Raw genomic sequence first — 27,760 nt, forward strand, 5'->3', positions numbered from 1 at the left:
AGCCAGATCTCACAAGAAGTCACTCACTATGGCAAGAACAGCACCACAGGGATGGTGTTAAACCATTCATGAGAAATCAACCCCCATGATCCAATCACCTCCCACCAGGCCCTACCTCCAATACTGGGGATTACAATTCAATATGAGATTTGGGCAGGGACATATATCCATACTATACTGGATATTTAAAAAGATATAAATAATATTCTGAACTTCTGTATGTTAATAAATAGGACAATTTGGATAAAATGGACAAACTTCCAGAAAAAAATACACTTACCAAGAATGACACCGAAAGAAATAAAAATATATAAAGTTTCTGTATCTAAAAACCAAAATTAAATCACCAATTAAAGACATACCTACAAACAAAACCCTGGGCTTTGCTAGTGAATTCTATCAAACATTTAAAAATAAAATCCTACCAAACTTGCACAAACACTTCCAGAAGAGATAACACTTATCAACTCATTTTATCAGCACAGAATAACCTTGAGAGAAAAATATGGCAAGGACATTACAAGAAAAGAAAACTAAAGACCACTTTCAATAATAAATGTAAACGTAAAAAAATATACAAAATATGTATATTGAATCAAATTGAATCCAGTCAGATTTAAAACAACTATGTCATGACCAAGTGTGGTTTATTCCAGAGATGTTCGATTAGTTTACATTTAAAAAAAAATCAATGTAGTTAACCTATATTAGTGAAGAATAAAAGAGAAAAAAATTATTCTTTGTTTAGTCTTTTTTCTATTGCTATAACAGTTTATTTGATACTAGGTAATTTATAAAGAAAAGAGGTTTATTTAGCTCACAGTTCTGGAGGCAGGAAGTCCAAGATCAGGCAGCTGCTTTTGGTCAGCTTCTGGGTGAGGGCCTCATGCTGTATCATAACATGGTGGAAGTGGAAGGGGAACTGGACATCTGCAAGGAGACCAAACACAAGAGGCAGCCTCACATAACAACTCACTTTCATAGTAACTAATCAAGTCTTGAAAGAGCAAGAACTCACTGACTACCACAAAACTGCATTAATCCCTTCATGCAGGTGGATCGCAAATGCCTCTTACAGGCCTCATCACCTCTCAACACTGTTACATTAGGGACAAAGCCTTGACATAATTTTTATGGGGAAAAACTAAGTTCAAACCATAGCATCTTCTCAACAGAAATATTTGATAAAATGTATCATGCATTCACAATAAAAAGTCACATTAACTTTAAAATCAGATAGAAAGAAATAAAAGGTAATATTTCTTACTATTGAAAAATCTATTTTATTTTAATTACCATTAAAATTGTCACCAGGACCAGATGACCAGATGAGTTCTAGTTAACTTTATATATATCAAAAAATAACTATACATGTAATTATATATTTTATATATTAAATATGCACTTAATAGACTTTATATTTTAGAGCAATTTTAGGTTCACAGAAAAATTGAGCAGAAAGTACTGAGAGTTCTCATGTTCCCCCTACCTCCAGAAATGCACAACCTGCCCCACCATCAACATCCCGCAGTGGTATGTTACATTTGTTACAACCAAATAAAGTTACATGAACACATAATTATCACTGAAAGTTCATAGTTTACATTAGGGTTTACTCTTGTTGTACATTCTATCAGTTTGAACATATATATACTGACATGTACCCACCATTACAGTATTATACAAAATAGTTTCACTGCCCTAAAAGTATAAACAAATCTAAAGCTATGCTTAGAGGAAGACTTACAGACTTAAGATGGATATTTTTAAAAGAGGAGAGGCTAAAATCAATGAGTCCAATATACAACTCTAAAAAACAGTAAATTAAACTCAAAGATAAAAGCAGATATTAATCAAGTAGGAAAAGCCAACATTTGATGATCATTTATTTATTTAGAGACAGAGTCTCACTCTGTCACCCAGGCTGGAGTGCAGTGGCACGATCTTGGCTCACTGCAACCTCTGCCTCCCAGGTTCAAGTGATTCTCCTGCCTCAGCCTCCCAAGTAGCTGGGATTACAGGCACACACCACAACACCCAACTAATTTTTGTATTTTTAGTAGAGACGGGGTTTTACTATGCTGACCAGGTTGGTCTCAAACTCCTGACCTCTGGTGATCCGCCTGCCTCGGCCTCCCAAAGTGCTAGGACTACAGGCATAAGCCACCACTCTTGGCCCCAACATTTGATTATTTGTGATCCTTTAATGATTATTCTTAACCACTGATCTTTTCACTGTCTCATGGTCTTGCCTTTTCCATGTAGTTAGAATCCTGCAGCGTGTAGCCTTTTCAGATTGGCTTATTTCACTTGGTAATATGCATTTAAGTTTCTTCCATGTCTTTTCATGGGTTCATAGCTGATTTCCTTTCAGCGCTAAATAATATTTCATTGTCTGGATGTACCACAATTTATCCATTCACCTACTGATGGACATCTTGATACTTTCAAGTTTTGGCAATTATGAGTAAAGCTGCTATAAACATCCATGTGCAGGTTTTTGTGTGGACATAAGTTTTCAGTTCATTTGGGTAAATACAAAGGAGTGTGATCACTGTATCATATGGTAAGAGTATTTTTAGCTTCCCAAGAAACTCTCAAATTATCTTCCAAAGTGACTGTACCATTTTGCATTACTAGTAGAAATGACTGAGAGTTCCTGTTGCTCAATGTTCTCACCAGCATTGGGTGTTGTCACTGTTTTGGATTTTTATATTTAGTAAGTGTGTAGTGGTATCTCACTGTTTTGTCATTTTTCAATAACATATTATATCGAGCACTAAATGGAACTTTTAAGTTTTGTAAAGAGTATCTACAAAACCCTACAGCAGAGGTAATAATAATGAACTATTGAAATCTTTCCTCCTAATAGTGAAACTGAAATGAAGATGTCTGCTCTTGTCAGTTCTCTTCACATTTTACTGAAAATCCCAGCAGGAAATAAGAAAAGCAAGATATAAGAAAGGGAAAGGAAGAAATATAACTATAACTATTTACAAACAACAAGAAATTCCAGAAGAACCTACATATACACAGAATTAACAATTGAATTTAGTAGAATCCCTGATTCAGTATCAACATAGAAAAATTATATTTCCTTACAGCAGTGACAAAATAAGTAGAAAGAATTAGTGAGAGAAATGTACAAGCAATCTAAATAATATTGACCCAAAGAACTATAACTAGATCAATGGACATAATTTAAAAGTCCAAAAACAGAGTCACATGTATGTGGTTATTTAACAAATATTATACTAAAGACAATGGAGAAATCCTAGTTTTTCAAGTACTGTTAGGTCAATTGGATGTCCTTACAGAAAAAAAAAATTGGTCCCAGACTCACACTATATGTAAAATAATTCCAGGTCAACAGTAGATTTAAATATAAAAGTAAAAACAATACATCCTTAGAAGAAAACATAGGATATCTTGTGGAAGAAAACTATTTTTAAAAACAGTAAACAAAATGCTAACCATAAAATATAAAGTTGATATACTGGACATTAAAATTAAGAATTTATCTTTATCAAAAGACACCATTTTGAAGAGGCAAGTCACAGAATATGAGAAGTATTTGCAATATATACCTGATAGCTAATTTGTATCAATAACACATAAATAAGTCCAACAAATTGATTTTAAAAAATAAAGCCATGGGGGGAAAAAAGGCAAAAGACTTAAAAACGTATTTCAAGGCCCAGTGCAGTGGTTCACGCCTGTAATCCCAGCACTTTGGGAGGCCAAGGCGGGTGGATCACGAGGTCAGGAGTTTGAGACCAGCCTGACCAACATGGTTAAACCCCATCTCTACTCAAAATACAAAAATTAGCCAGTTGTGGTGGCACACACCTGTAATCCCAGCCACTCGGGAGGCTGAGGAAGGAGAATCGCTTGAACCCAGGAGGCAGAGGTTGCAGTGAGCCAAGATCACACCACTGCACTCCAGCCTGGGAAACAGAGTGGGACTCCATCTCAAAAAAAAAGGGCATTTCAAAAAGAGCACCAAAATGGCCAGTAAGCCTTTTAAAAGTATTCAACATCATTACTAATTAGGAAAAGGAGATTCAAACCCCAATAACAAAAGGGTAAAATTTGGAAGCTGATTGTACTAAATGTTGATAGGAACATGAAACAACAGGAATGCTTATAAACACATGTATCTGTTTGGAAAATTTTTTGCTGATCTCTGCTAAAGCTGAATACACCCTATGACTTAACAATTCCACTCCCAGGTATATATCTGACAGAAACACATACACGTCCGCATCCAAATGTCCAGAGTAGCACTAAATAGCCAAAAGGCAAACAACTCAAATGCTCATTAACAGTAGAATGGACAAACAAATTGTGTATGGATACACGGTGTAATATTATACAGTACTGAGGATGAACCAACGGCCGCTCCTCCAAACAACATGGCCGTAGCAACATTGTGTCTCTCAGAAATAGTGTTATGAGACAAAAAAAAAGACTAAAAATGCACATTCTGTATAACTTCATTTATATGCAGTTAAAAACAGGCAAAAGCAACTAATTATGATATCAGAAAGCTTCTGTTTACTTTCAGGCGTGTGCAATGAAGATGGGGGATGAGGAGGATTTGGGAGAGTGCTGATAACTAATTCTGGAACTGGGTAGTGGTCACATGGGTCTGTCCACTTGGTGAAAATTCATCACATGATTATTTTTCTGTATGTGTGTTACACTTCAGTAAATATTTAACTTAAAGAAGTCACAATGGGCTTGAAGGAACATTCCGTTCTAAGTAAGAAGCTAACATAAATTACAAAGAGTGGGAATAAATAAGTTCTTCTTTAGATGGATAAGTTTAAATGCTGAAAACGCCTAAGGATCAAAGCCAAGGCATGTTTATAAATGATCTAGATGAAGGAGTATCTAATAAAATCCTCATACTTGCAGACAATACTGATATCTTTTAGGTTATAGAAAACCCAGTCAATGGGGATAAAATGCAGGAAGATTTGAAAGGCTTTGAAAGTAAGCAGAATAGTAGTAAATGTGTTTCTCTGTGATCAGCTAAATAGTAATGCAGGGAATAAAAAGAATATAAAGATGTCTTATTCATCCTTAAATATGCATCAGGACTTATAGTATATTTATATACAGCCAGTACTAAAAATCATCGTTGATAAATGAAGGATTAAATGAATAAATAATGGACTTGGACTAAGCTATCAGTTATAATTTAAGAAACCATCAGGGCTAGGAGTTATTGTAGACTATTTCCTGAAGAAACAGACCTAATGTGCTAGTGAATTTGGGGTAATATTCCCAACAGCAATAAGAATGCTAAATGCAAAAAGATAAAACATTCAACAAGAGTTCTTAAAATATATGAGTAGGTCCTCCAAGAGGAGAGTGGGAGGAAAGCCAGGGCCTGTAAAGATGAAGGTAAGACAGGAACATAACTGAGGGCCATAGAACTATCACCACTATAAACTATTTGAACATGGATATTAATGCTTATGGTAGTTAGTTTTATGTATTAACTTGTCTAGGCTCTAGTACCCAGTAATGTAATCAAACACTAATCTAGGTGATGCTATAAAAAGTATGTTGTAGGTGTGGTTAATATTCACAATCAGTTGACTTTAAGAAAAGGAGATTGCTCTTGGTAATGTGAATGGGCCTCATCCAATCTGCTGGAAGACCTGAAAAGCAAAACTGAGGTTTCCTGGAGAACTTCTGCCTAAAGACTGCAGTGTCCACTCCCGTCAAGTTGCTAACATATCAGCTTATCCTACAAACTTCAAACTTGCAAGCCTCTACAATTACATGAGCTAATTTCCTTAAAATGTGTGTGGATGGTCTGCGGAGTGGGGGGTCTGTTTCTCTGGAGAACCCTGACTGATATAGCACCCAAAGTATATCAGTTGCTTTCTGATATGTAAAGAAGGATCATTCAACAAAACAGCAGACTGCAAGATAGTCCATTGTCTTAAGAATATTTTTCTCAAATTAGTTCATTTCCCCTTTAGCTGATCTACAGTTCTGTCACAGAGAAATCCTCCTGAGCATTCTTCTCCGTGGTCCTCTGGCCTTCCACCCTATTTTAGGGATCTGCTTTCTAACACAGAGTTCTCTCCCATATTTTTCTCCCCATAAGTCCCAAAACCCACAAACTCCTTTCACCACACCCACCAAAAGAAATCCCAAATTTCTTCATTTAAAAAAATCTCTTGCAAGAACCATGAGACCACCCTTCAAATTTTTTAACAGAAGCCAACATCCTGTTCTGAAGGCCTTTCAATTTTTTTCAACAATGTCAACAACAGTCAATATCAAGTTTATGAATGAGAGCTTTCTGGCTAAAATGAGAGAGTTCTTCAAAACTACCTCTTGCAGAACCAAGAGAACATCTTCCCCAAAGTTGAATTTCTGCCCTGCTCTTACAGCCATGGGAAGCCAGTTTCTGGAGTTTGGGAATAGCTGTTTCACCACCTCTGCTAGCCATGAGAGGTTTAGGAATAGTCAGATGATGCCTGGCCATTAATCAGTCCTTAAAAAAGAAACAACTGGTCAGAAATCATAAAGATGAGCTGCAATCATGCACTTGTTCCCCACCCCCTCAAACCCTAGACATGCAAAATTATGCTTTAACTGAACCCATGACAGCTTTTAACACAAAAATAAGGAGAGTAGTTTAGGACCTTTCAAAGGACTGGATCAGGGAGGTCCTGATACTAGAAATGTGGGTGTATTCCTACTGCTGAAGGAAGGAAAGGACAAAAAAAAAACCCTCTCACAATTATGGGTGAATTTTTTCCCATCTCTCCTCAGGTCCTCCCACAATTATTCAAGGTTTGAGCCACCAGGATACGTTAATTTTTTGGCAACTGATAAATAGTTTGAGTAATGGCTGCATGTTGTTAATGGCTAAAGTGAAATTTATGAGTCAATCTTTCAGAAATACAATATGACAAATAAATTCGTCCCATGCTGCTGTCCTAGTGTTGCCCCATGTCATGTTATGCTGTGGCCACAACCCAAAATTAAATAGCTTCCCTCCAGCAGTAGTCTTCATATTTCACCCTCCATCTCCCTGTCCAGGCAGATGCATCAATGGGTAATTCAGTACCAGAAATATCACCTACTGTCCCACTCTAGGCAGAAGAGGCAAGTGAGAAATTGATTTGTATTATGAAGCAGGCAACAAAACATGCATGAGAGACGTAACGTGGATGTATATGAGAAAGAGATTGAATACTCCCTTGGAAAAATATTTGCAAACATAAAACGAATAGACAGTGGTTCAATTACATGGAAATCTCTCTAAATAAGGGACTCTATTTATCAGTCAATCAAGAAACATTCCTACGCAACCCACTAGGTTTTTAGTGGATTGCGGCATATGTTGTGAGGGTAGAAAACCAATTTGAAAGAGCTTAGATATGAAATAAGTGTTCAATTATGTAGCTAACTATAAGTCTAATGAGATTTTCCGAGGGAGTAAAATGGATGTGGTTTCTTTCAGCTATGTCCCTTTAATTACATGGCCCTGGCCCTGGCCCACCATTAGTGCTGGCCATATGTAAAATGTTCCAGAAACCTGTTAACTTGCACATATTTTTCTCCAGAAGTGTACTGCTTCACCCTCTTATTAGGTGCTGGTCTCAGCCTACCCATTACTGTTGATCATTCTCCAAGCCCTCTGCTGCCCAGATCTTCCAGCTTGTTTACACTAACCTGCTTCTAATATTTATCTCAATTTTTGGATCCTGATTCTACTCTCTCCTCTTCTGGGCATTCCCTTGGACAGATAAGTCAGTAGAGAGCCCAACTGGCCCCCATGTCTTCTAACTCCTGCATTTTTTCTTGTGCATTCTGATTATAACTCAATCCCACAGTTGGGAACTAGATTTTATCCCATCAGCCCATCATCCTTGAGGCACATGAAAATAATGGAATGTAAAAGCATGTGAGTGTGCTGAATGTTCTAGTTCTCAGGAATGAGATGAGAACTTTTCATTCATTGATGAGAGATGACCTCTTCGCAGTGAAAACAGATCCCTCTTAGGACACCTGGGGAACATCTTGGTGAGATTGACTGCTGTAAGTACACATGACTCAACCTTGCCAACAAGGTACAGTGCCACATCTGGCCACACCCCAATAAGTACACCTAAACAATTTTTAGAAAACCAGGATGGGCTGCCTCAATTTCTAATTTATTTGGCCAGTTTCACAAGCTGCTCAGTTCCTAGTTAAGTCAAGATAAGAAGTATTTCTGATCTTCTGAACATGCCCTAAATGTAATGAAGTGCTTGATGTATGCCCGGCACTCCAAAGAATCAACCTTCCGCGGTGGCTCCAAGGGGCTGGGCCTTAATGAAGCTGTGCTTCCAGGGAGCATAACATATACCCTTGTAGGAGGGCAATGAATGCAAGATTAAATAATGCTTGAACCCATTGCAAGACAAAACAATGCTTGAACCCATTGATTATATTTAAGCTCCTCCAATGTCTAAACAGTGCCATGGCACCTAACGAAGAACAGCTTTCACAACATCTTGCAGAGGGGTGGTGAGGAGTAAGACATAGCTCCTGGATCTTAGTTTTATATCCATATATTCATTCATACTCTGCCTTTTGTACATATGGGCCTGAATCAGTAGTAGTATCTTATCCTGGTATAAAATCAAATTATTACATTTTTGAGTGATCCAAAGATGTGTTCTTGGGCTATCGTCTTTTTCCCTTAGGAGATATGGATGATGCCAACAGACTGAGGCTCAGATTACCTTCCCAAATACAACCGACTTGTTAGCCCTCAGGTAACAAAGAGTTGTTGTTCTGCTCTATCCACTTCCAGTGAGAGGCAATAGGGCCAGAGAATTCTCTAGTGCAGGTCCCTGCAACTCAAAGAGTAGCCAGAACTCTAAAGAAATCTAAATATTTTGAATTATGGAACAAATAGGCTAGTGATTGATGGGAGCAGAAGTTGAGGAAAAATCAGACACATTAAATGGCCCCACATTGCCAGCTGAAGTTTAATGGAACATATAGAAAAGAGAAAATATATGCAGATTAGCAGAAAAGAATAAGGATTTTAAAGTTTGCCAGAAAGACACATACCAAAGTCAAGTTTAGTCACATTGGTGATGGAGCACTAAAGACCATGTGCCCCAACAAAATAAATTATCAACAGAGTAAAGACTGCCTACAGAATGGGAGAAAATATTTCCAAACTATGTATCTAACAAAGGTCTAGGCTGGGCTCATTGGCTCACTCTTGTAATCCCAGCACTTTGGAGGCTGAGGCAGGCAGATCACCCAAGGTCAGGAGTTTGAAATCAACCTGGCCAACATGGTGAAACTCACTCTCTATTAAAAATACAAAAATTAGGCAGGCATGATGGCCTGTGCCTGTAGTCCCAGCTACTCAGGAAGCTGAGGCAGGAGAATCTCTTGAATCCAGGAGAGGGGGTCGCAGTGAGCCGAGATTGTGCCACTGCACTCCAGCCTGGGTGACAAAGTGAGAGTCTGTCAAAAAAAAAAAAAAAAAAAAAGTCTAAAATCCAGAATCTACAAGGAACTTAAACAAATCAACAAGCAAAAAACAATCTAATTTTAAAAATAGGCAACAGACATGAACAGGCAATTCTCAAAAGAAGGCATATAAGCAGTCAACTAACATATGAAAAAATGCTCAAAATCACTAATCATTAGAAAAATGCAAATCTAAACCACAATGAGATATTATTTTGTACCAGTCAGAATGGCTATTATTAAAAAGTGAAAAAATAACAGATGCTGGTGAGGTTGAGAGAAAAAGGAATGCTTACATACTGTTGTGGAAATCCAAACTAGTCCAGTCACTGTGGAAAACAGTTTGGAAGTTTCTCAAGGAACTTAAAATAGAACTACCATTAGACCCAGCAATCCCACTACTGGGTATATACCCAAAGGAAAAGAATGTATTCTATCAAAAAGACACATGCATCCATATATTCATTGCAGTGCTATTCACAATAGCGAAGACATGAAATCAACCTAAGTTCCCATCAACAGTAGATTAGATAAAGAAAATATGGTACATATACACCATGGACTACTATTCAGCCATAAAAAGGGATGAGATCATGCCCTTTGCATGGATGGAGGTGGAGGCCATTATTCTAAGTGACCTAACATAAAAATAGAAAGCCAAATATTCCATGTTCTCACTTATAAGCAGGAGCTAAACACTGAACACCCATGATTGTAAAGATGGGAACAATAGACCCTGGGGATCACTAGACAGGGGAGGGAGGAGGAGGACAGGAGTTGAAGACTCACCTGTTGGATACTATGTTTATGCCCTGGGTGACAGAATCATTGGGACCCTAATCCTCAGCATCACACAATCTACCCATGTAACAAACCTGCACATGTATCTTTTATAATAAAATTTGAAATTAAAAAAAATACTGTGCAACATATTGCTGGAAGTCTACAGCTTCCTTGAAGACAGGACCACATCCATAAGGTCCTTTATTCTTGTGTTTCCATGGAATATCTGTTCTTTAAATCCCGACAACCTAACATATAGGCTGTTTTAAGTGATGGCTCCCTAAACTATTACGTATCTCCATTAGTTTCATACTTCAGAAGTTTCTTATGTCTATTTCTCATATGTGTTGTAAATATGGCCCTTCTGCTGACCACCCACCTGTATTAATCTGCTAGGGGTACCATAACAAAATACTACATATTGGTGGGGCTTAAACAATATAAATGTATTTTATCATAGTTATGGTGAAAATAACTATGGTTGGAAGTCCAAGATCAAGGGGCCAGCACATTCAGTTTCTATGAGATCTCTCTCCTTAGCTTGCAAACAGCCACCTTCTCTTCTGTGTCCTCAAACATGGCCTTCTCTCCTCTGTACTCACATATCCTTGGTGATTCTACCTCTTCTCATAGGGATACCAGCCCAATTGAAATAGGGCTACACCATTATGCCCTCACTTAACCTTATTCACTTCTTTAAAGAACATGTCTCCACAGTCACATTAGAGGTAGAGCCCTTCAACATATGGATTTAGTGGGACACAATTCAGTCCACAACACCACCTAACAGAAGATCCTAGATTCAACTGGATCCCAGGAATGGCAGGTGTATTTAAGCCAAAGGTGCTATTCACCTTTAATCCAGCCCAAATGCTCCAATATCTGAAGTCAATTTATAGTAGACTTATGACTCCAATGTTAGAGTGGCAACTGTTTAAACCAGGAAACTCCCAGACAAGGAGTTTTATCATGCTATATTTTCACAAGTTGCCCCTAGAAGAGTTAAACTGTCTAGAATGGGGGGAAAATCTATCGCAAGGTACAGAAGTGATTCTAGAAGTCTAAAGTCATCATCTAGAGATTCTCTGGTCAAACTTTGGAACCTAAGCATCTTCAGGCTTCCTAGGAAGTTTGGTGGGCCTGTATGTTCAGAACTTGGCTGAGAGCTCGCGTGTATTCTAGGGATCCAGAACCATTGTTTCAACCTCACCTTGTCCACAAGGCCCAGCTCTGAAGGCCACAGTTCCTGTAGGATCCTCTACCCAGAGAATGTCACATGCATGTCAGCCCAGCCAGACCTATGAAGTCTCAATCACATGTACTAGACAGTGTTCTGATGGCTACGATTAGCACTGGTTGGCAGAGCTTCAGGACAGCACACAGCATATTGTAAGCCCTTAGAACATTCTTGAATAAATAAAAAAGCAAATAAACCTAATCCATTTGGATGTCTGGTGGCATCCAATCTAATTAAAGATGTATTTGAGCCAACCAGCTGAAGCCCCATCCACAAACACTTTTATGCAGGGCTGATAATCAATCAGAACAGCTGTATCAGTTGTTTATAGCTGGTGTCTATTTTGAGTGGTCAGACATCCATTCTAATTGGAAGGACTCAGGGTCTAAAAGTTGGTAAATACTTCTAATATCACTTCTGACTATTCCTGGAGAAAATGTAGGGGTGTCTATGGTAAGTTCAGGGATTTTAGGACTGATTAAGGAAAGACAGAACTACAAGATGTCAGTATTGAACAGTAAGTTTTATTGGCCAATATTGGGACAGAGTCACATGAGAGAAGCTCCTTTTCTTTCCAGGACGAGTAGAAGACCTGACAGAAATAGCAGCATGGGATTAACACCCATGCTGGGTTGTGTTTCTGTTTCAGAAGGCAAAAGAGGGCAAGAGACCTTCTAGGGGAGCAAGGAATCAGAGATGGGGCTTATGTGTCTAGCAGTCCCTGGGCTAGAGACCTATGAAAAGCAGCCATGACTTGAAGTCATTTATAGCTATAAGGGTTATCTTATCCATGGTTAGCAGGTATTAGGTATAGTTTTGTGGTGTAGGTAAAGCAGACAGGCTCTAAATGGCTTAAAACATGCTTATTTGGGATATATTTTAAAGCAACTGGATATGTAAGGATTGAGTTTGGTACCAGGGGGTTTAAGCTAACAGTCCTCGCCTGCTGTGAAGAAGTAACAACCTAGGAGCTATATACAGAGCCCATCTTTAGTCCATTTGTATATCAATGTCCTATGAAACTTAGAAAAGAGAGAGAGAGATCCACCCCTGACTCTACAAAGGAAGACAGGGTTTCTCTACAAGCTAGAAGAGATAAGCCCTGGTGGCCATGTGGAGATAGTGAGGGACTTCTGATGGCTACAGTGGAGGAAATTCAGGCTCTTTGGATTCTCCCATGCCTGTATGAAATTTACTGGTCCTATGGTCAGCTTTAACCAGGAAGCCCTGTTTATATCCCAGTCTGGGCTGGTCCTTTTTAGAGCACTTCAGAACACGAACCACTTCTTTCTTGCACACCATGAATCCCAGATCAATACCAGAGGACAAGTGTAAACCGTGCATTGCAAAAGCATCTCAGATGCAGCTTTCTTCCTTCTCACAAGTACCTCCTCAAATCAAGGTTGTCTTAATCCAACCAATCATAGTTCCACTTAAAATACACCATTTTATTGAAATCATGGATTTCACACACATACACGCACGGGTTTCCTGCTCTCATCCACCACCCTCATTTTAAATCCAGAACACATGGAAAAGCCACAATCTACACAACAGGACAGGGCAGGTTTTCTTCCGGTGAGTCCTTTGGATTTCAAGTTTACATCTAGCAAGCTTCACATGCTAGGGGAAGTCATTCGGACAATAGCCTGTCACATTTACACCACTAGAGCTCATCAACTTGAACATGAGTTTCTGAGCCAGGGAATTTATCTGCTCCAGCATCTTCCTTCCCTATACACTTTCCGCCCATTCATCCCTGTATCCTAACACTCCCTGCTGTACCCAGCCTGGAAGAGAACATTTCTGTACACTGTAGCTCTAGGTTCTGTCCCAGTGATTAGAAAGAGGAAGCCAAAACATTTGTTGTGGGACATACTGTGCTTTTGATTTAGTGGAAATGTATTGGTATGTTCACAACAGAACCTTCCTTCTTTTGAAAAATTAGCCACAGGAATCCTTTGTTTGATGAGCCAATAAGCTACCATTTGTTTAAATTAGTTTGGGTTGTATTTGTTACTTACAACTAAGAATCCTGACTAATTTCCTCAGCAACAAAGAGGCCTATTGTTTGTGGAATGGGTGACACATACACTACGGCAGAACATATGGAAGCCTTCCATCCATTCTAACCATATTCTCAACTAATAGCAACATAGCTTTTCATTACAAAGAGAACCTAAGAAAACCTTAGTCTGGCCTTATTAGAGGGAGTTAGAAACTTGGTCAACAATCTCTTGATATGCTCACTTTTAGTTCCATGACGGATGCTAAACTACAAGGAAAAGGGAACATCCCAGCAGACACTCAGCAATAAGGGAATTAGCCCCATTTTGCCCATATATAACTGTTTTTTGGTTTATTCATTATCAACTCTCACTCAAAAATGGTTTGAATCTCTGTCCCCACACAAACCTCATGTTCAATTGTAATCCTCAAGGTTCGAGATGGGGCCTGGTGGGAACTGAATTGGATCATGGGGGAAGATTTCTCATCAATGATTAGTACCATCCCCTTGGTACTGTCCTTGCAACAGTGAGCTCTCACAAGAGATCTGGTTGTTTAAAAGTTTGTGGCACCTCCCCACTCTTTCTCTTGCTCCTGCTCTGGCCATGTGACCTGCCCACTCCCTCTTTGCCTTCCATCCTGATTGTTTCCTGGGGCCTCCCCAGAAACCAAACTGATGTCAGTAACATGCTTCCTGTACAGCCTGCAGAAATGTGAAACAATTAAACCTTTCTTTATAAATTAGCCCATAACAGGTATTTGTAGCAAGGCAATAATGGACTGATACACTCATTTTCTTGTGTCTTCTCCTTCCTGACTGATTGGTCAGCTTTCAAAGTTTAGCTCCATTTCCCGGATCCATATGTAAACAATTTTTCCATCTCCACCCCCATCCTTTGGACCACCCACATGAAATTTATTATTTATTGGATAACACATTCAAGGCATAATTCAGTACCAAGGGCAGCTGCTAGAAATTTGTTGCCTTTAGTAATTAAAGAAGCTTAGTGGAAGAGTTAGGCTTGGAGCTGGCTCTTGAAGAATGGATAATTCATGGATAGGAGTGGAGGAAGAAGAAAGATAATTCCAAGTTACTAAACAATGTGAACAAAGGCTCTAAGATCAGAATGAGCTGGTCAAGTAGTTCAGAGAATGTGTCTAATGAAAGCAGTTTGCACAGACAAAGACTATATTATAGAAAAACACAGAGACAAAGGGGTTTAGACTTAATTCAGGAGTCACTGAAAGCTCTTATTCTAGGGATATTCAAATGTCATTTGGTCATGAGACCATGAATTAAAAAATTATATATCCTCACCTCGACTTCTAGGGAATACCATGTAAATCAAGATTATACCCAGGTAAATACACACACACGTAAACATACAAAAGCCTGGGTAACAAATAAAAACCTGCTTAGCCCAACACGCCTTTTCTTGATTTATGTAAGTTGCTTAGGAATACATTGTCTCTGAGAGAGTATTACCCCCTAGGAGGAATTTAAACTTGGGAAAGTTTGAGCTATCCTTTGTATTGCATCAGCCAATTTTATAAGCTCTTAAACTTAGTGCAACTTCAGTGCCAGAAATTCAGATATTTGGAAAATTATATTTAGGGCCCAGCAATTCCTAGACTACTCCTCAGATGCATTCAAATTAAAGATCAATTGAAAACCACAGTCATGCATTCCAAATTTCAGTGACCTAATGGGCCATGGATAAAGCAATATGTCTTTATCTTTACAGGGATATAAAAGAAATAGACATTTTGAAATCTTTTCATTTTCTTCTTTTTGAACTCTTTCTCCAGAATTGGATATTTGTAAATCCCACAATTGCCAGGACATCTTTTCTTCAAATAAATGGAATATTGGGATTTAACATTTTTTTGCACATGTCAGCACTTCCTAGTTTTTTTATTACACTCAGGGAGATGTCAAGTTTAGGCAATATATAAGAATGTTACTAAAAAAATATCATTGAGGGCAGAAGAAAAAAAATGCTCACCTTATATGAATTTGGATACTCACAAGAGACCCCATGTAAGAGGGCAATGGTTAGAATGAAAGGTCAAGATGGGACCAATAAAATGTACTGTATTTTCATTGAATATAAAATTCTGAATAAATGTACTGTATTTTCATTGAATATAAAATTCTGAATAAAGAGTCACCCTTAATCTATTTTAGTCAAAATAAACTAGATTATCCTGTGGTAACAAACAATTCCAAAACCTCAAATGTTTAACCAAACAAAAATTAATGTGTTGCTAATGGAAAGTCTACCGCAGGCATGTGTGCCTTTTCAGGGCATCTCCTCATGGTCAGCTTCAAAGTTTTAGTCCTATCGTCACCACTAAGGCCCCTTTTCAATTGCCATGGTAATAGAAGAAGCAGCTAGAGGGGTGCGTGAGGGCTTCTCAGGTCTTTAACCCGGAGGTGACATACTTCCTTTCTATCCACATTCTAGTAGCCAGAAATAGTCATAAACTCTGCCCAACTTCAAGGAGGCTGGGAAATACAGGGCACAAACATTATCCAAATAAGCAAGAGGTGTGTAGACAGCCAAAGAAGAGGAAATAAAGGAAAAATGGGGGAGAGGAGATGAAAAGTATAGATGGAGGAGGAAAATCAATGAATGTAATTCAACTGCAGATTTAGAAACAAGAATCTCTAAATTTTGAATTCTAATCTCAACTCTACCCCAGGATTGTACAAGCCATAGGATTCTTAGCCAAATAAAGAGAATTTCTTGAGATAGATATGAAAAAGCAGCTTGGAAAAATAACTATTCTAGAGAATAAAGTTCTCTAAAAAGAGGAATTTTAAAAATATATATATGTATGCCAGAAACATAAGAAGTATAAGCAAAAAGCCTCACAAAAATACAGAATACTCTGTATTTTTTGTATAAAGGTATGAAGACACTTGGGAATACCAGGTACATTTCCACCTATAGGCACCAACAAACTAAACAAAACATTCAACTAAACTTTCAAAAGAACTTATCTGCTTAAGAAACCACAGATTTGACATAGATATTCTGGTGGAGAAGGAGCCAGGAGCCAATATTAGGACTCACATGTGAAAATGTGATAGTAACCAAGCCTTATCAACAATTTTGACAGCTCTATAACTCAAATTCTTATGTGTAAAATAGAACTAGTACCAGCATCACCTACCTACAATAAGAAAATGTTTTAAAAGGCTCACAGTGCTCTATAAAAGAAGCACTAATCAGAAAACTGCCATATACCCAAGATGGCAGTGGCACCTAGAGGTTCCTTCAAAGAGTACTTTTGCATCCAGGAGAATTCCTTCAGTCACATGGTCACAAAGCCATTTACTTTTTTGGTATTATTTCCTAAGTAGGAACAATTTGATATTAGTCATTCTCTATTAAAAACACATTTCAGAATTACAATGGTTCAGGTTAGATTTTTCAACTTTAAGATGAGTTTTGGGGGTTATTAAATGCATTTTCGACTTAAAATGTTTTCAACATACCATGGGCTTTCCGGGATGTAATCAAGGAGCGTATATTATCTTCCAAGAGCTTTTTATTTTTCTGAAGTCAAATGTTATCTTGCTTAAAGAATATATATACATTATACATGTTTGTGTACATGCTTGAGGAGATATCATTATGTATTTGTGTGCATACATACATACAAACATTTACGGTTGGTGTGTGGTGTCTGTGCTCATGTGTGTGCTTATGTGTATGTTCTTTTCTCTGTGACTTGTGTGTCTCTTTGCTAGAATCTGTAATAGGAGGAATGCAAAATGGACACAAGCCATATGAATTCAGCAGCCTTATGGATTTGGATGCTCAAAAGCAGCAGTCATCTATCAAAGGAAGTGTATTGGACTAAATGGAGAGATTTTTAATAAGAGGCAAGGGGGTGCACTTTACCTAATAAAAAGAGCATAGAAAGACCCTGGCTGTGGCTAATGTGCATAAAAAATTCAGCCTGTCAGATCCTCACTTTTCTAATTCAGTAATCTAAATAATTTATTTGACATTTTAGCTCAAGATGACCTTTCTTAGGAAAAAATTACTGTTTTAAACTTTTAGCAAGTGCAACCCCAGCCACGGAATCCCTATTGAAGTCTGCATTTTCCCAAATGAGCAAAGGTTAATCTCGTAGTGCTCAACACATTGCTGACCCTTTTAAACAGTTCACAAAATGTCATTTAATTTTTTAATCTAATTTCAATTATGTTGTAATATTTGAGTTGAGTATTTGGGGGTGGGGGTAGTGATGTGAGATTCCAGTCAGGTCCTACTTAGAGAAATTTAGGCAAATGATTCTTTTTAAATAAAACAGATTAATAGATAATGCCATTCATTTCCCCTGTGGTTTGAATATACATATAATAATGAACAATATATAATAAAATCATGCACACTTCCCCTGAAGGATTAACAAATGGAGATTAAGGTGGTTAGTTCTTGAGAGAAACAATACTGGAATCCAAGGTTCTCAAAGGTGCTGTGTGATTGAGGATATTAGCTTTTAAGCCAAGGCTACTCAAAGGAAACCCATGCTCTAAGCTACATAGGGTCCACCTTCTCCTCTCATTCTAGGACAGGTCTGACTCCACCCAAGAGATAAGGAGGGTGACAGATGTTGTAGATAGATCATTATCTCAGCCATTCCATCAGCCGTTAATGAAATTTCAACTTTTTCTCTCAAAAGCTATTCTTTTAGCTTGCTAGCAGATCAGAAAAACAGAAGAAGGTAAAATTGTTAGTATGAAGATAATTGGATCCTCCTCTCTGCGCAATAAGCTATCATTTCATCGTTGCATACTAGAAAGCTTATTTAGGAGATTCAGAGATGTTGTAACACTTGGTTAACCAGGATTTCCTCCTACTCCCACCAAAGGATGATAGAATTTGGTACTCTAATTTGACAAACATCCCATTTTCTCACTGTCATTTTTTAAGCAATGTCCCCTTGGGAACATCGGGTGGCTTAAGGTTCTCTGTTATTTGCAAATCCAAAATATTATCATTGGTGGCTGTGCCAATGATCTGAGTAGAATTAGCTGATGTGAACATCAAGCCAAGGTATGAATGCTCAGCTCTATTACTTTCCTCTCATTATCACCTCTTTGATATAGCATTCCCCAGAGTCTAGTGTTCCTTATTTTCCTTACCCTGAAATATCATATTTCCCTAAATCAAAAGTACCTATATGCCACACTCACAGAAGTTGCCTCAATAAAGGGAGTTTTATACATACAACCTACAGGCAGGCGAGTCAGCATCTTGCCTGTTCCTCTCACTTTGCCACTTTACCAAATTTGCCTCCAAAGGATTTAGAATATGAGACACAGATACAAATAAAGATGTCTGATCATCATTTTTACTTTAAAATGCACATTTTTCACTATCATCAATGAGTACTGTGTGAGGTCTAGCATACCATGCTGTTTCATAAATAAAAAATAGTCTATTTCTGCTATTTTAATTATATCCATCACAAGGGTTCTCAGCTCAAGGTGTACATTAGAATCACCCAGGGGTCACTGCAAAAACACAAACTTAGGAGGCTCTCTTAAATCTTACTGAATCAGAATCTGTGCATATGGGCCAAGTGTCATGTATTTGTACATAGCTATGTAGAATTGTGTATGCTTACCTACCCCTGGTTAAGAGTCACTAATTGGGTAAGTGTTCACATGGGTTATCTAGTGTAACTGGAATAGTGACTGAATGTGTGCTCTGAAGAAGAGAATTCCCAACATGCCTAGGCTAAAGGATAATCATTCAGAACACCTGAAAGATTTGGAATGTGCAGAAGACAAAAGTCCTTGTAAAAATATCTCTCAAACAACACTTTCTTATGACTTATTTTAGATATTTTGATAAAATATATCATATCCCTTGCCCTGATCATTGTTTGGAGTATTTGCTATAGCAATTGCCATTGCCAGAAATTGCTGGCATTCGTTTAAGAAAAACACACAGCCAGTCAGTCTTTGGTATAAAAACTACACAGTACTGTATTGCCCTACCACTCATAGAAGAGTAAGATGAGGAATTTTGCCTGGGAGTTACCGGAATTCCCACATTCCAGTTTTCCTGGTTCTGATTAAAGTGGAAATGGAATAAATTGGGATCATATTAGAAAGCACGAAACACCAAAAGCTAGTTCCTAAAAATGTCTCAATCTTTTTCTTTTCTCACTCTAGAAGATTCTACAGGACACTTTCCACTTCAATAATTCAGGTCCCAAAAGTCCGAGCTGCCCCACATTTTCCTAGAAACAATTTCCCAAAGTTTGATCCACGATACACAATTTCTGCAACAATTCTGAAGGAAAGTATGTCTTTCACGTTTTCATATTTTACACGGTCAAATAAGTTTGAGAGATCCAAATGCATGTTAGCATAGTCAGTCTTGGGGAAGCTATATTACTATAGAAATGAAACATGATTAGTCAGGCTTTCCCAAACTATGAAATAACTATCCTTATTTTATGTGATACATTAACATCCAATGAGAAGCTGTTCCAAAAAACACACTTTGATAACCACAATGACAGCTGTGAATCAGCCAAGACTGGTGTCTCTTCTACCTCTGTGATTTTTTTTTCTTTGAGACACAGTGTCACTCTGTCACCCAGACTGGAATGCAGTGACACAATCACAGTACACTGTAAACTTGACCTCCTGGACTCAAACAATCCTCCCACCTCAGCCCTCAGCCTCTGAGTTGCTGGAACTACAGGTTGGCACCACCACATCCAGCTTATTTTTTTATTTTTTTGTAAAGAGGGGGTCTCACTATGCTGCCCAGTGTAGTCTCAACTCCCAGGCTTAAGCAGTCCTCCCACCTCGCCTCCCAAAGTGCTGGGATTACAGGCATGAGTCAGTGTACGTGGACCTCTGTGAAATTTTTAGAATTCAGTAGAATTGAAATAAGTAGCAAAGTAAACGGTTAATAGATGTATCTGTTATCTTCCTTCAGAATGACAAAAAAACTGCCTGAAGACAGAATAAAATTGGGGTAAGAAGAAAGTGGGGAAGAGTATGTGTCTGAACAAGATATGCTACAGATTGAGTATACAAATTAGGAATCATTTTGCTTTGAAAGCTCAGCAGCATTCTTTTTTTTTTTTTTTTTTTTTTTGAGACAGAGTCTCGTTCTGTCACCCCAGGCTGGAGTGCAGTGGCACAATCTCGGCTCACTGCAAGCTCTGCCTCCTGGGTTCATGCCATTCTCCTGCCTCAGCTTCCCCAGTAACTGGGACTACAGGCGCCCGCCACCACGCCCAGCTAATTTTTGTAGTTTTAGTAGAGACAGGGTTTCACCTTGTTAGCCAGGATGGTCTCAATCTCCTGACCTCATGATCCACCCACCTCGGCCTCTCAAAGTGCTGGGATTACAGGCATGAGCCACCACGCCCGGCCTCAGCAGCATTCTAATGTAATTAACTGTTGCTCCTTTCTTTTTCACTTTGAGTAAACTTGCTTACTACGCTTAAGTGTAAGATGGAAAACAATTTAATTAAATTGCAATGCCTGAGTTCCCCTAACCTATAACATAAATGTAGCCATTAATATTAATATTCTAATCTCAATATCTCCAAGCTCCATTCACTCAGGTCCCACTCTCAAATTCAATAAGTTCAATAACTTGCCTCAGTACTTGGAAGAGTTGTGATTGGAATTCAGGACTGTGTGACTTTTAAATACTCCATTCCACAGCTTGAGAAACATAAATACTTGCTCTCAGTGTTTTCTTAAATTGGTCCCAGCCAACCAAACTTGGAGACCTGCCTGGAATACTGAGAGCTGGCACTGCATCACCAGCCCCTCCAATAAAGCTGCCAGGGTCACCACCAAAGCAGCCACCATCACCTGTATGTGGGCTCCTGCCCAGTGGCCAACGATGCTTTTGCAAAACAAACGCCCCCCTTCCCCCCTTACTTCTGTGTAATGGTGACTTTGAGTGTCATCAGAGCCCCAGAGAAGGTTTCAGGTCTCTGTGAGACAGATTTATTTTCTCTCAGACAAGCTTTGTCATTTCCACCACAAATCCAACTACACTGCCACCCATCAAGCTAAATTCCTGTACACTCTATGCCTATCAAAGGACAGAGGAGAAATAGCACCACTGCTCCTTTTGTGCTAGTTAAAAAGGAGGGAGAATGAAGACAACTTCCCTAGACCTATATATGGATAGCTCCACAAGGGGGCTAAGTGGCTTGGTCCAAAATATTCTGGTATTTTGAGAAACGGATATTTCAATGAGCAGGCATGCCTCTTTCATCCTTGGGTTACAGAAATTCCATGAGAGCTGCAACATCATTCCCAAGATTGCATTTAGCCCTGAGGACCTGCCACTGAGTTAGCCTTCCTTTGCCAGATTCCATCTTCCATCATGGGCAGGTAGCATTTTCTTTTCTCTCACCTTTCCCCTAAAATATGACTTCCATTCAGCCCCTCTCCTCATCCCTACCTTCTACCACCAGAAAGTATGTCCCCTGTAATAAGACTTCCAAATACTCCCTTCTCCATTTTATCCCCAGACTCTCCAATTCCAGTAACCCCCAGGTCCCTTCCAGGAAGCTCCACACACCTTCCGATAAATCATGGGCTACAAAGAGAGACAGTTTGAGGAAAAGATGTTGTGCTATTCACATGTCCAACAAGGCTGAGTTGTTACCAAGCCAGCCTGACCACAAGTGCCCTTGATTCTAACTCTTCCTAACCCTGGGATTTTGCTTCATGTCTCCAGCCTTGCCCCCTTTTCCAGCTCCTTCCCCTTGGCCTACAGACGGCCTAATGGACCTCAATTCCTTATCTCTGGCCTTCCTTTCATTTTCTAATTTTGTTCTCTATTTTTCCTCTTAAGCATTCATTCACTTATGCAGCTCCTACAAACAGACTTCTAAAATTGTTCTTATTCCAATCCCCATTCTTAATAGTTGGTATACCTAATGGCTACTTTTCAGTCCTTAATTTTTCTGACCTCTGAGCAACACCACTGACAACACTCTATTAACACCCTTCCTTTTGTTCCTTCTACGTCATAAGTCTTTCTCTTTGGGTTATTTTCTTGCTTCTCTGTAAACGCCCTCTATCTCTGGTTTGTTTTCAGGCTTCTGGTATACTGTCTGATCCTGAAGCATTCTTATTGTCCCCATCTTATCATTCTATAAACTCTTCTTCAAAAGATCTCTATTTCATAGTTTCCCTTACCATCAGTGTACTCGCATCTTCATCTTCTCCACTCAGTTGCATCCCTGGAGCTCCAGACCCTTATTTCCCACAGTCAGTTAGATAGATGCACCTGGGTGTCTAATAGACACTCAAAATAGAATTACGTTATCAATTTACTCTGCTACAACGTATTTCTCATTTTGGTTTAAATCTACCTAGCCACCCAAGAAAGAAATCTAGGAGTCCCTCTTCGTCTTCTCCCATGTCACCAGGTCCTGTCATTCTCATCATCTCTCTCTCAAATTTGTCTTCTCCCCACTATTCTCACTGCTGCAGTTCAGTCAGAATTTCCTACCTGGCCCCTACTTCACGCTTTCATAGCATTCAACTACAAGTATGGTCCAATATATTTATACTGAACTGAATTCAGTTCCTCAATGCATCATTTTCCTCAACATTTTTATGATTTCACACATTCTATTGAGAGGTGAAGCCGGCTGGGCTTCTGGGTAGGGTGGGGACTTGGAGAAATTTTCTGTCTAGCCAAAGGATCGTAAATACACCAATCAGCACTCTGTGTCTAACTAAAGGTTTGTAAACGCACCAATCAGCACTCTGTAAAAACACACCAATCAGCACTCTGTGTCTAGCTAAAGGTTTGTAAACACACCAATCAGCACTCTGTAAAAATGCACCAATCAGCGCTCTTTGTCTTGCTAAAGGTTTATAAATGCACCAATCAGCACTCTGTAAAATGGACCAATCAGCGCTCTGTAAAATGGACCAATCAGCAGGACGCAGGTGGGGCAAAATAAGGGAATAAAAGCTGGCCAAAATAAGGGAATAAAAGCTGGCCACAGGAGCCAGCAGCGACAACTTGCTTGGGTCCCCTTCCATGCTGTGGAAGCTTTGTTCTTTCACTCTTCACAGTAAATCTTGCTGCTGCTTACTCTTTGGGTCCACACTACCTTTAAGAGCTGTAACACTCACTGCAAAGGTCTGCAGCTTCACTCCTGAAGTCAGCAAGACCACGAACTCACCAGAAGGAAGAAACTGTGGACACACCTGAACATCTGAAGGAACAAACACCGGACACACCATCTTTAAGAACTGTAACACTCACTGCTAGAGTCTGTGCCGTCATTCTTGAAGTCAGTGAGACCAAGAACCCACCGGAAGCAACCAATTCCGAACACACTATCCTTCCATTCAAAATGTCTTCCTTCTCCTTGTTCACATGGTAAGGACTTCAAATGTCAAATGTGAGTTCCTCCATGAAGTGATTCCTGACTTTATCATGAAGAGATGTCTTCCTCCTTTGTGCTGTCGCAGCACACTGGATACAAACCTCCATTCATAGCACTGTTCTTAGTGGTTTGCAACTCTGTCTCTACACCTTGCCCCCTGTGGACGGTAAGTGTTCCAAGGGTAGGGAGAGACTATGTTCTATTCATCTTCACATCGCCGAAATTTAACATCGTGGTGGGCTTTTAAAGATTGCTGAACAAATCGATTTGTCTAATGTACATTAAAAGAAGTGACAGAAATTAATGTTAAGAGAGAGGCAGGGATTTCTACTTGGGGGAGGCACAGGGATTTCTAGTTGGGGGAGGGGTGGGAAAATATACTTGCTTTCAGGGAAAGAATTCTGGACAGTCTTGCACCTGGGTTCTCTTACCCAAGCTCTGCTATTGGCCGTGTAACCTAGATTAAGTCATTCACTGTCTCAGAGCCTCAATTTAATCATCCGAAAGCAAAAAAAAAAAAAAAAAGCTACACAACTCAGTTACCACCAAGATCCCTCTCATCTCAAAGACTTTAAGTACAAGAGTTAGCCAGAAAATAAGGGGAACTGACAAACAGTCTAACATAACATGCAGGCCTGGGTTCAAAGCCTGATGCTACCAATTACCAGACGTAACCTTAAGCAGAGTATCTAACTTCTCTAAGCATCAGTTTCCTTGCCTAAAATGCATGCATAAATAATAAATGTTTTTCCATCATAGAATCATGTAAGAATTAAATCAGTTGATACACATGTAGCACTTAGAACAGTAGCTGATACAGATGGGCAAAGCACTTACCAAATAGAAGACAGTCTGACCATGAATGAACCTAAATTTGACTTCGTAGCTTTTTACTTTAATGCTGACTAGTTGTATTCCTGACTGAAATCACTTCATGGAGAAACTTGCATTTGAGGTTTGAAGTTTTTACCATGTGAACAAGAAGGAAAACATTTTGAATGGAAGGATAGAATGAGTGAAATCATAAAAATGTTGAAGAAAATCATTTATTGAGGAACTGAATTCAGTTCAGTATAAATATATTGGACCATACTTGCAGTTGGATGCTGTGAAAGTGTGAAGTAAGGACCAGATTGGAAATTCTCAGTGTCTGAACTGCAGCAGTGAGAATAGCAGGGAAAAGATAAATTTGAGAGAGAGAAGATGAGAATGACAAGACCTGGTGAACTTAGGACCTCCTACATACATAAGTCAGTAAGCCATTGAGTACGAAGATAGCCTATATGTTTTGTCTCAGGTCTACTGTTTCTGTCAGAAGAACCATCCATTCTTCCACACTGTTGATACTAAGAAATCTAGCATACATGGAATTGGCAAGCAGGATATTGAGGTTTCAGAAGTCTATCTTGGCATCTATCTTCCACCAACGCCCACAGGGCCCTGGAACAATTCGTGATCAGTTTTCCCTTAATTCTGGGGAAAGGAGTGAGATGATCAGAGGGCACTGGGGGAAAGAAGTTGATTTCTTCTGAACTCTTCCCAGAAAGAAGCCCATCAGTCATAGGCCTGCTTCTTAGGAGCTAGAAGTCAAAAGAAAGGTGTAACTCTGAAAAAAAAAAAATTACTTCATTTTGAGACCATCGTTTTGACTACTGAGACCATTCTTTTTCTCAGACTCCTTCCTTTTCTCCCAAGCTGATTTCTTTTAGTGAGTTTTCCAAGAAGGACCTTCACCTCCAACTTCAACCTTAGTCTTAACAGACCAACAGGTAATAAAAGTGAATAGACAGGCAACTTTTATTTCCCTCTGGCTGGATCCACACTCAGGTGGTGAGGCTTAGTAATAGGAAGCCTCTCACCTCCATCAAAGGCTAAGTGGACTCTCAGCAAGACTATATTAAAAGTATCCAGCATGTCTCATGCACTAGACAGATTCTATATTTAACCCCTCCATTTGCTGAGTAGCACAATAGGTAAAGGAGAAGCCCCGCATTGTGTTCACGATGTCTTGAGAACAAATCATGCAGGCTGACAATGGGATCCCATAACCATTGCTAGGAAAAAGGACTGGTGGGGCTTTTCATATGTGTGAGCCCTGGCTTCGTTATTACAGCCACTTGGAAGAAAAGGCGGGACAGCAGATTTGGGCTACGGGTTTCCAGGTTTCCACTTATCTGAATTAGTAATAAAGATCTTGAAAGACACAGGAGCAATGCCATTAGTCCTAGCTGCCTTCATTCTTTTTAATATGCCTTTGTTCACCTTCATTTCCCTTTAAGATTGGAGAAAGTCCATGTAAGAATTCATGATTTTCTATCCCAATCTTCCTATTTATAAAGTGGTGCACTTGAAATGGCAGGCTAGCAGACCCCTGCCAGGTGGGCTGCCTCTCAAAGTTCAACAGGAACAGTGTGAGTGGGCTAAGAGATGGATGGCGGCCCTTACCTGACCATGATGGGAAAACCTTCAAAAGGACAAGCAAGCAGCCTAATTTCTTTTATTCCTCAAGGCAATGGTGAGGGGTTTTGATCTTTCCTGGGTTTGTTTCTCAGCCAGCTCTAGTCCTTTGTCTTGCCCCTTTCAATGAGGTTCTGCAGTTTTATTTTATCTAAACCAGAAAATGTCGCGTGATTCTGTAAATGTTTTCTTGCTGTTGTACTTTTCAGACTATTTTCTTCCTTGTTTTTTGGAGGCCTGAATCTGCCTTTGGTCACACTATTTGCTCCTCTATGGTCACCTCGGAGAAGATTAACCCTTTCATTAAAAAAGCCTGGCCAGGGTCAAACTACCGCCTGGCTAGGGACTCTTACATCCCTTTGATCTCCCAGCTATGGAGAAATTATTAGCAAATTCTAAGCCTTCCCATGTGATTTGTTTTTGTAAATTTGTAGAAATTATTCCTAATCCTATTACGTGGCCTAGGGCAAACCTGCATTAAATATAGGAGACTTTTTGTTATGTGGCAGATGGATAATAAAGGAATGCTGAATGCAGCTCCATTCCAAGTTATGGGAATCTGGACACTTCATCAGCATTCACTTAATCCTCTGCCATGGCTCCGCCTTTGATGAATGCTCTCATTTATGACCACTGATGCCGCTCACTTAATTTCAGAGAAGAAAAATAATACCTAGCTGTTAATGTGAATATTTGAGTTTATGGCTGTACAATGAATAATTGTGACATTATCAAAGGAACATCTCCTTATACATTATTCAGTTGTATAGACCACATTAACCAGAGATTGGAAACTTGCAATTTTGCATCTTCCATCTTCTTTGGAACGGAGACACCACGCAGACAAAAGTCAGTGTCTCAAACCAAATTCTACCTGACAATGCGTATCAGCCCGCACTATATTTTGCTCATTGTGGTGCCAATCTCCTATCTTACCAATGACATTTTTTCAAAGAAAGAGGGGATTTCCTAGAGACTCGACCCCATGCAACTTCCATAGCTTATTATTGAATAGGAAAATGTAGTTTTGGTTTCTGCTTTAATACTGATGCCATGGAGGATGTCTTGAGGGTTAGACTGAAAATTAAGACAGCACACTTTTGCTGCTTATACTTTATATATAAACTGAGGGCCTTTTTCAGTGTAAGTTTTCACTTAGACAGCAGGAGAGAATGGAAGTCACCCATGAATTACCGAGTCTTTGCTGGGTTCAGCCAGGCAGAGATCCGTGCTGGTACCATTAAGGACAGTCATGCAAAATCACTCACTTCTCTGTTACAGAATAGATATGCCTCAGCTGCTTCAGCATTGTATGCCTTTGTTTCTGGGGAAGTAGGGGAT

The 27,760-nt window shown here is 39.2% G+C and overlaps 1 long non-coding RNA gene across 1 annotated transcript in view; it reads right to left on the reverse strand.

The window, feature by feature from the left end:
• Window positions 1-761: 761 nt before the first annotated feature.
• LOC134738281 (uncharacterized) overlaps window positions 762-27,760 on the reverse strand; it is a 235,776-nt gene continuing 208,777 nt past the window's right edge. The window contains exon 9 of the long non-coding RNA XR_010123943.1: window positions 762-930. This is a non-coding gene — a long non-coding RNA (uncharacterized LOC134738281). The remainder of the gene's footprint in view (window positions 931-27,760) is intronic.

This window comes from Pongo pygmaeus, chromosome 16 (assembly GCF_028885625.2).
Source record: "Pongo pygmaeus isolate AG05252 chromosome 16, NHGRI_mPonPyg2-v2.0_pri, whole genome shotgun sequence".
Taxonomy (NCBI): Eukaryota; Metazoa; Chordata; class Mammalia; order Primates; family Hominidae; genus Pongo; species Pongo pygmaeus.